Below are 11,096 nucleotides of genomic sequence, written 5' to 3'. Positions count from 1 at the left end.
ACATTTTTTGTTTTGAAGAGTTTAAACCTTTCTCTATTCATTATCAGGTAAGTATAATCTTTAAATATCTAGTTTTTAGTCATTACTTTAGTTAAAAATATGTAAACTTTTGACTTTATTGTTTTTTTGCCTATAAATTAAATAACTTAGCACATATGATTAGTTATAATTTAAATTTTAGTTTAAGATTAGTTTTAATGTGATATTAGAGCATGGTTCCGACGCACTTAAATAATTTGCGATGTAAGTGTAAAGTATTGTAAACCTAAGCGGAAGGAAAGATGTTCGCTAGGAAATCACTCGATAAACGAATATTGATTGCTTTATTTAAAATCCATTAAGGCTGTCAGACTTTAGCCCCTGGTGGACCGAAAGAACCAAATGAAGCCTCTACAAAATACCCGTAAAGACTCTATTCGGCTCATTTAAAAAAAAAAACTAAAAAAAAAAAGTAAAATCAACTTTTGCATTGTTGAAATTCTGATTCTACGTTAAAATTTGCAGTAGAAACTCACGGAGTAATCGCAATACTTTTTCTTGCAGCGTTAAAATTAAAAAAAAAAAATAAAATACCTGTCCTTTACATGGGCCGAAGGCGATTTCAAGTGCATCTTCTTTTAATAGTGCTTTTTATTTAAGAGCGAAAGCTTAGGCGCCGCCATGACACTTAGCGGGCATTTAAAAATTGCGGTCATATTTTTGGTAAAATGTACACTATCGTACCTGATTTTAATGTAGAAGTGAATGAAAATGATATTCCAGGTGCTGAATTATTGCATAAAAAGTTGGAAAAAAATACCATTTGTCAGTTAAAAAGGTGGTTATAATGCAGAAAACAATGTACCAAAGGGAAAAAGCAGCAACTTATTGACCGGTATGTGGAATGCAGGTTATGTTTACACTGTGTATAGTCGTAAGGTTTCAACAGTTGAAAAATAGTGTTTTGCATAAAAGTAAAATAAGTTTAATAATAAAAATATATAAAAAAAGGTTGATAAAGCATTTTTAAACAAATTCAGTTGAAAATTAATTGATATCTACCATTATAAGTGGGTTGTCAGTTTTGAAAGTCACCTAGCTTGCAAATTACCAAAATAAATGCAAATACGATATTTTTAGTTTGAACTTTTTTCTATGAAAATTCGTACAATAAAAGAAATATGATTAAAAAATGGTGAAAAAATTGTTTGTAATAAATACGTGAAACTGAAAGAAGTGAAAATATTTTTTTATTTATGTTTTTACATAGGACTTTTTAAATCAGGGTGACCGATTGACGGGCAAGGTTGAATTTTTTTGTAACAGACGAGAAATATGTCAGTAAATTCATTTTTTGTCTGGGAATTTGACCAATTTTGATGAAAACCGTGTTGAGTTGAACAACTGTAAATACATATAAATAATGTCACCACTCTTTTTTTTTAATAAACTGCAGTTAGAGTATAAATAACCGAAAAATAGTATAGTATTTAAAGAACTTCAAACGTCGAATTAAACTTTCATGAACTATTTTTAATGAAAATAATTTAAAATTCATAGATTAATAATTAAACACTTTAATTCATTTGTAAATACTATTCGAATGTTATTTCAGTTTAAAATATTTAATTTTTAACTCACTCTTCATAATTTTGTAATGAAAGAACGTAATTCAACATCAAACAATTCGAAATTGAATTGTTTAAAATAAGGTCTTGAATAGTTGGAATTTCACAAAATTAAATTTATGAGTCAGCATTGAATGTTCATTAATAAAAAAACCATTGAAGAATTATTAATTTTTAGTCACAACAATGTATTATTTGCTTTAATTTTATTGTTATGAATGTTTTTGATTCAAAATTCCTTATAATTTCCTCTATGTAGACCACTCTGAAAATTTCTAAATAAATCAACTGTTTTTATCATGAAAATACGAGGTGTGTTTAAAAAGTAAGGTGACTTTTCAATTTTCGCGGGCTACATGCATCCAAGTTTTTAATTTTTTGTTTTGTTGTGTTCGTACACTCGTCACGATCATATGTTCACAGTTTTGACTATATAGCTCGTGTTGTTTTTCTGGCAGAGGCGTAAAGGGTTAGAGGGTTTGGTGTGCTCGGCGATTTTCTTCTATCGAAAAAAATGGAGCAAAGAGTTTGCATTAAATTTTGTGTGGAAAATGGAATCCAGTGCTCTAAAACTCTTGAAATGTTGACAGTTGCATACGGTGACAGTGATCCCAGATCTGAAACGAGATGTGGTCCAATACTATGACAGGGCTACGTCCGTGTGAATATAGTAGGAAACGATATAAATGACTGGGTTGCACGCCCAACCCATTTCTCCTCTTCTGAATTTGAAAACTCGAAGGTGCACAATTGCCGGTCGGAACACTTCGGCGGTTCTATTTATATCTCTATCTGCTTTGAAATAAAATCAAGAGATTGGGATTTTAATATTTCCAGATTTCGATGCCGGGCTGGCGATTCTCATGTTTTGAATGCTTCGCGCGCCTCTTTATATACGTATATTTTGAGGTTATGTTATTTTAAGTATAAAATATAAATTATATAAATATTAATACTATTATATGTATATAAATATATACATATATTATTAATGATAATACTATAATTATGTTATATTATAATAGTCTTCTTTATATCTTGATATGGAAAATATGGAAGATATGGAAAATTTATACTTTTTGATTAAAAATTACATTTCTTGGTTAAATTATCAACTATAAATATTTTTTGTTGTACATTCGTTCTGTTGTAAATGCAACTATATTGTTAAAAATTAAAATCATAATTTTTGGCTGGAAATACTCTTTTTGTTTTTGAAATTGAATAATTTCGTTGAAAGTTCATGTATTTTGCTGGAAATTGACCTTGTTTAGTAGAAATTTAATCTTTTTGGTTGAAAATGTATCATTTTTGGTCAAAAATGCAATCGTTTGGTTTTAATATCAACTGTACATCTTCTTGGGTTTAAAAGTCGGTTATTTCACTTAAAGTTGAAATACTTTGTAAAAAAATAAGTTTTTTAACAAGTTTTTTAAATTATGCTTGAACATTTAACTATTTGGTTGAAAGTTTAACTCTTTGATTGAAAACTCATATTTTTCGGATAAAAAATTCAACTTTTGTAGATAATTCGTCTTTTTGACTTTAAAATTAAATAATTTCTTTAAAAATTCATGTATTTTGTTTAAGATATGTGTTATTTGTACCAGGCAATCTGATAAGTACCTGAAAATTCTAAGAGATGGCATTAGTATTCACAAATGTGAACCATTTTCGTCGAGCTAGATCCTTCAAATAACGCCTGTCAAAACTTCAGCCATTTATGTGTACGCATTTACAAGTTACAGCACTGAGAAGCGACTAACCTCCGAGTTTTTTTTAATATGGAAAAATCTGAGTTTCGAGTTTTGATCAAACACTACTATCTTCACAAGAAAAATTTATCCGAAACCAGGGCCAAGCTGGATAAGTATTACCCGGACTCTGCACCGTCGATTGGAACGATTCATGAGTGGTTGACCGAGTTTCGCTGTGGCCGTACGAGCACAGTTGATGCTAAACGATCTGGGCACCCAAAAGAGGTCACTACACCAGAAAATGTCGAAAAAATCCATATGATGTTGAATGATCCCAAAATGAAATTGAGAGAGGTAGCTAATGCTGTAGGCATATCATTGGAACGTGTGGGCAATATCGCGTATTCAGTTTTGGGCATGAAGAAGCTCTGCGCGCGATGGGTGCCGCGTTTGCTCACAGTGGACCAAAAACGAATTCGTGTGACAACTTTCCAGCAGAATTTGGCATTATTTTCGCGTAAGCCGACCGATTTTATGTGCCGATTCATAACCATGGATGAAACCTGGATCCACTACTACACTCCTGAGTCAACGCAACAGGCAAAACAGTGGGTTCCATCGGGCCAAAGTGCTCCGAAGCGTCCAAAAACGCAACAATGGGTCGGAAAGGTTATGGCCTCCATATTTTGGGATGCACATGGCATAATATTCGTGGACTATCTTGAAAAAGGTAAAACCATAACCGGAGCATACTATTCATCATTATTGGATCGATTGAAAATTGAAATCGCCGAAAACCGACCGCATTTGAAGGAGAAAAAACCGCTTTATCATCACGACAATGCGCCTGTTTATTCATGCTTAGTTGCACAAGCAAAATTGCATGAAATCGGCTTCGAATTGGTTCCTCAGCCACCGTATTCACCAGACCTGGCCCTCAGCGACTATTGCTTGTTCCCTAACCTGAAGAGATGGCTCACCGGTAAGCGTTTTTACTCAAATGAGGAGCTCATAGCTGAAACTGAGGCGTATTTTGGAGACCTTCCGATCGAGTACTTTTCGGACGGTATCAAAGAGTTAGGAAATCGTTGGACTCGCTGTATCGGCATAAAAGGAGAGTGTGTTCAAAAATAAAACCGACTTTGGCCAAAAAAACGTCTCCGTGTTTCATTTTTCAGGGACTTGTCAGACTGCCTAGTAGATTATCAATTTTCTTGGTCGAAAATTTATCTGATTGGTTGAAAATTTGACAACTTTGTTTAAAATTAATTTGTTCTGTTAAAAATTATTTATCTTTATCTGGAAATGTAACTATTATGTGATTAATTAAAAATTAATCGTATATATTGGTTAAGTTGGAAAATCGTTTTTTTTTATAGAACATTAATCTTCATGGTCAAAAATTCACCTTTTCCCTGGAAAATTTAACAATTTTGTTGAAAAATTGTTTTTTCTTGTTCAATTCAATTTTTAGCACAGTTTTTATCTGGAAATTGTTCTATTCCATTTTTGGTTAAAATCTTATCCTGTACATTGTATTAGTAAAAACACCAATTATTTTATAGAAAATTAATTTATTTTGTCGAAAAGTAAACTTTTTGGTTGAAAATTGATTTATTTTGATAAATAGATTTTTTTCTTAAAATTAAAAAGACTGCAAAATAAAAAAATTGCCTTAAAATCGTCCTAATTCTTCTTTTTTAATTTTTAAAATCTTTTCAAATACTCACTTAAAATCAATTTTTCAAACTGAAAAATCATTTTTAATTTTCTTACCAATCACAACAATTTTTGTTATTCTTTTTAACTATTTTACAATTCTCAAAAGCTTTTTTTTTAATCTGCAAAAATCTACATCGTGTTTCAAATAATTTCAAACAATTTCAAGTTTTAAATTAATTTTGAATATTATCCTAAATTAAAATTGTAGCGTTCAAACTTAAAATTTAGCTCATTACAATTTCAACAATTCAAGGCTTTCTATTTCGAACCACTCTGTTCAAATTTGTATAGTTTTTAATAGTTGTTTATAATAAAAAATTTCAAATTGAATGGGTTGAAAATATAATTTTTTTAGACTGAAATAATATTTGAAGTTATAATAGAAAATAATTTTAAAAACTAATATCTATTAATTCTTTAATTTTGAACTGATTCAGAATCATCTTGTAAAATCAATTATTTTTCAATTTTTAATACCTTAAATTCAATTTCAAAATTTTATTTCAAAATTCTATCAATTAAAAAAAATCATAATCGAAAACAAAAAAATTAATTTTCTATCAAATAATTGATGTTTTAACTAATACAATGTACAGGATAAAGTTTCAACCAAAAATGGAATAGTTCAATTTCCAAATAAAAAATGTGATAAAAAATTGAATTGAAAAAGAATAAAAACTAAAAAGAAATAAAAGAAACTGACGATTTTAATGATATTTGACTATTTCGCACAATTTAAAAATAAAAAAATATGTGCAATATCAGAATATTAATGCCGTGTTTGATTTTTTGTTGTATATTATATTATGTTCATTATATTTTATACTTTATATTGTGAATATTATTGTACATAATGAAAATTAATTATATAATTAAGCATGTGATATTATAATTATATATAGAATAGAATAGAATTAATTGTCTTCATTGTATAATTTTACACGTTTTGACAATATTCCTTTGCGCTCTTAAATTTTCAAGTAAAACGAAGCTACATATTTTCTCTCTTAGAATTTTTACCTGAACAGATGATAATTAAATCATTAAGTCATTACATATTTCTGTGTCTATATTACAGTTCCTCTTGTCCTTAGGCTATATTACTCCTCTATATCACTGTTTTCTTCGATATTATAATTATATTAATATTAATATTAATTAGCTGTAAATTATTTAGCTGGAATTTTAAGCGTTTAAATTATCTTTTAAACCAAAAAAGTGTAAATAGCCTCCGGACTTTTCGAAATTATAAAATTTGATTATGAGAATCATTTGGAATTAAACAATTACAAACTATAGCTTCCTAGAATTTGGTTATATTGTACTTTTTTCAGGACTACTTGGGAAAAGCTATTTAAATTTTCTCGGTGAAATTGAGAAATTAAACTTCAAACGATTAAAACTCTAGCACAATCATTTATAGCTTATTAATATTAATGTTAATATTAATATCTGTTGAGATAATATTATTATAATTATAATATCATATATAGTTAATTATATATTATATAAATTCTTTTTATAGTGTACCCTCATTATACTTCCTTTTTCATATTTTCATGTCCTAACTCAAAATTTTAAATATTCTGTAGAATTCCTTGCCCCATATCTGAATTATATATTTTTTTCTTCAAAAAATCTCTGACCCAATTCAGAAATACATACAATTGCTTTGAAAAATTTCCTGTTCCAATTCAAAATTCAGCACGAAATTAGAAAATTCAAACTTTTAAATCTGAAAATTATTTTTTTGAGGTGGGAATATTTTGAATTTTAAACTTTAAAAACTGAAGCTTGACAAATTTTTAATTCAAAAATATTTCATTTAAACGCTCAATAATTCATACGTATTAAACACAAACTTTTAACACCTTTTAATTAAAATTTTTTTTTAATTAAATGATTTTAAAATACGAAATTACCATTTAAAAATTTTTATGACTTTAACATTTTAGAGACTTCTAGTTAAAAAATAGAAATTACGCTATTATTTTTAAGGTTCAAAATGATAATACTTCAAGAAAGTTTCCGTTCGTACCATTAAAAATTGAACGATTAAACCACTTTTTTAACTAAAAACTTTTTAAAATAAAAGTTACATTGTTTTTATTTTAAGTTGTTCCAGATTAATATGTTTGCATTGTTATTTTGAGATGGAAATTTGAGTTTGCTAATTGAAAATGTTAGAAATTAACTTATTATCAAAATAATTCATTTCCAACGAAAAAAAAAGAGAATAACAAATTTCCAAGAAAATAATTAAATTTTTAACTAAACTGATAAATCTTCAACAAAAAAAGTTTGAATTTTTAATTAAAAACAGTTGAACTCATCCAAAAAGATATCAATTTTACACAAGAGTTAACTTTTCAGTTAATAAGGATTTTTTTTAAATTGTTCAATTTCAAAGCCAAAAAGACTTTTTTTTACAAAACAGTGTAAACTTATTTTTAAACGGAATAGTTCAAAGACTTCTGGTTAAAAACCTAAAAGTTTACTTTTCAAAAAAATAAATTAATTTTCTATCAAATAATTGGTGTTTTAACTAATACAATGTACAGGATAAAGTTTCAACCAAAAATGGAATAGAACAATTTCCAGATAAAAACTGTGCTAAAAAATTTAATTTAACAAGAAAAAAAACCAATTTTCAACAAAATTGTTAAATTTTCCAGGGAAAAGGTGAATTCTTGACCATGAAGATTAATGTTCTATAAAAAAAAAAAAAAACTATTTTCCAATTTAACCAATATATACGATTAATTTTTAATCAATCATATAATAGATACATTTTCAGATGAAGATAAATAATTTTTAACAGAAAAAATTAATTTTAAACAAAGTTGTTAAATTTTCAACCAATCAGATAAATTTTCGACCAAAAAATTGAGAATCTACAAATAAGACAAATCTTAAACAAAATACATGAATTTTTAAAGAAATTATTTAATTTTAAAGTCAAAAAGACGAATTATCTACAAAAAGTTGAATTTTTTAAGCGAAAAATATGAGTTTTCAATAAAAGAGTTAAACTTTCAACCAAATAGTTAAATTTTCAACCATAATTAAAAAACCTTGTTAAAAAACGTATTATTTTACAACGTATTTTAACTTTTAGTGAAATAATCGACTTTTAAACCCAAGAAGATGTACAGTTGATATTGTAACCAAACAATTGCATTTTTGACAAAAATGATACATTTTCAACCAAAAAGATTAAATTTCTACTAAACAAGGTCAATTTCCAACAAAATACATGAACTTTCAACGAAATTATTTAATTTTAAAAACAAAAAGAGTATTTCCACCCAAAAATTATGATTTTAATTTTTAACAATATAGTTGCATTTACAACATCACGACTTTACAAGCAAAAATATTTATAGTTGATAATTCTACCGAAAAATTTAATTTTTAATCAAAAAGTATACATTTTCCATAAAAAAATTTAATTTCTACAAAGAAAGACGAATTTTTAACAAAACACATGATTTCTTAACCAAAAATGGGATCGATTAATTGTCAGTTTAAAAAATGTATTTTCAACGAAAGAGATGAACCTTCAAATAAAAAAAAATAACAATTTTAAAAAAGTAGTTAAACTTTTGATAGGAGAGGACTTTTTTGTACAAAATAGTTAGATTTTCAACAAAATAATTAATTTTTAAATCAAAGAATTAAGTTTTTATCCAAACGAGATGAATTCCAAAATCGCCAATTTCTTTAATTTCTTTCAAATGCGGATCAAGATATAAATAAGACTATTGTAATATAACATAATTATAATATTATCATTAATAATATATCTATATATTTATATAAATATAATAGTATTAATATTTATATAATTTATATTTTATACTTGAAATAACATAACCTCAAAATATACGTATATAAAGAGGCGCGCGAAGTATTGAAATCATGAGAATCGCCAGCCCGGCATCGAAATCTGGAAATATTAAAATCCCAATCTCTTGATTTTATTTCACAGCAGATAGAGATATAAATAGAACCGCTGATGTGTTCCGACCGGCAATCGTGCACCTTCGAGTTTTCAAATTCAGAAGAGGAGAAATGGGTTGCGCGCGCAACCCAGTCATTTATATCGTCTCCTACTATACACAGATAACAATCGTGCGACGCACACTTCATACATGCGTGCAAGTCGCACGATGCGAGTCATAACGCACGCATCCTGCAATCACCAGCCGTAACGCCGTGATGGGTAGAAGCGTGCGTACGCATTGAGTCTCATATCGCCATCACGACGCCCTTCACGTATTATGTCTCGCCATAAACCCACTTCCCACGCTTTCAGTTGACAGCTGAGCTTGTTTGATTGTTTTCCGTCCGAGTCAGTCAGTGTTCCGCGTATCTTTTTCGGAGTGGCTACGTCGTTAGATACGTCTGGCGAAATAAGCACAGTATATGTTGCTTATTTCGCCTGATGGAATTAATATGCATGAGAGAGGGAGGAAGACTGGCGAAATAAGAAGAGTAGGCTATTTCGCCAGACAGGCAGGGAATATACTTTTGCAATAAACTTATTTAATTGCAACAATTTGTAAATATTAAGTTTTTATATTTATAACCTTGAATCTGTCTCTAACGTTATAACTGGTTATAACCTGAAATTTGATGTTTCAAAGATTGTAGCGTAAAAATTCAAGCTACATTTAAGGAAATAAATAATAATACTAAAGATTTATGTAAAAACTGAGTTTTATAGCAATTAAGAATTACGTGAATAATAATTTTCAAAAAAACAATGTTCGTCAATTAGGTTAATATCTCAGTTAATAATATGTGTACATGAGCAAAAAACCTGGAAATATCCAAAACCATTTGGGTAAGTTTCCAAAATGAGGATTTTTTATTATCTTACTCTTACTTATATTGTATACTTATTTTTATTGTAATAATTATCCTTTCAAAAGATATAAGTATAAGTCTAAGAAATTAATTTAATCAATTATCAAGTACTTTTGAAATGATGCATTTTTAATATTCACGTATAATGTCTAATAAAAGGTGAGTTTTAATTTTTCATTAAATGGTAATGGGTTTATGAAAAAATATATTGTATAAATGGTAATGGGTGTATACAGTATATCTTTTCATATATGAAAAAATATATTGTACAAATTTCTCATTAATTAGAGCGTCTTTTACTGTGACAGGTGATGATGAATTTGCGACGAAAATGTACGAATTGTTTACAGCTGCTTTGTCAAAAAGTTGTTTTGAACAACATTTATATGCGGTTATCAATGCTTTAATTAAAAACATATAATTAATGCAAAAATAAATAATTTAAAAAGTCTAACGCTTAAAAATGTTGGTGCAATTGCAAAATAGGGGCGTCAGCTCTATTTTGGTTGGAAGAAAATTTTTGTTTGGCAAAAAACTATTAGAATCTTTAATTGAAGTCCTAATGAAGTGATTTGACGAGACAAAAGTTTAAAATTATGTTTACTTTTATTATTAACATGTCTCAAATATGGGCCTATCACGACATCGGAAGGATTGTACTTAACATCCGTACGGCCAGAAATACTGTAAATAATTAAAATTCAATGGTTAATTAATTAATTAAAAAGACACCCCTGTGACTGGTCGCAGAAATAATGTTAAATCACACCCCTGCCCCTTTTCCCCGTCTCGCGGGCACAGAAATAATGTAAGACCGTGGCCGACCCACATTTGAGACATCTTATTAATAAAAGTAAAAATAATTTTAAACTTTGGCCTTCTGAAATCACTTCATTTATACCTCAATTAAAGATTCTAATAGTTTGTTGTCGAAAAAAAAAATTTCCAGGAAAAACAGAGGTGACGCCCCTATTCTGCAATTTAACCAAAATGTTAACTAGTTATACACTAATTATTGCAAAAATTTTAATAACGTGTATAATGCGTACTTTTCTGAAATCTTAATTTGTCGTTTGCTTTTTAAACAATTAATATTTATTTTTCTACAATTTTTTAGACATATGTTTTCCCAGATTAAAAAAACTGAAAATATGTCAATTTTGTTAAAAATTACGTCTTTTATAATTAAATATTATAC

This window comes from Belonocnema kinseyi, chromosome 10 (genome assembly GCF_010883055.1).
Source record: "Belonocnema kinseyi isolate 2016_QV_RU_SX_M_011 chromosome 10, B_treatae_v1, whole genome shotgun sequence".
Lineage (NCBI taxonomy): Eukaryota > Metazoa > Arthropoda > Insecta > Hymenoptera > Cynipidae > Belonocnema > Belonocnema kinseyi.
This window is presented reverse-complemented; position numbering follows the sequence as displayed.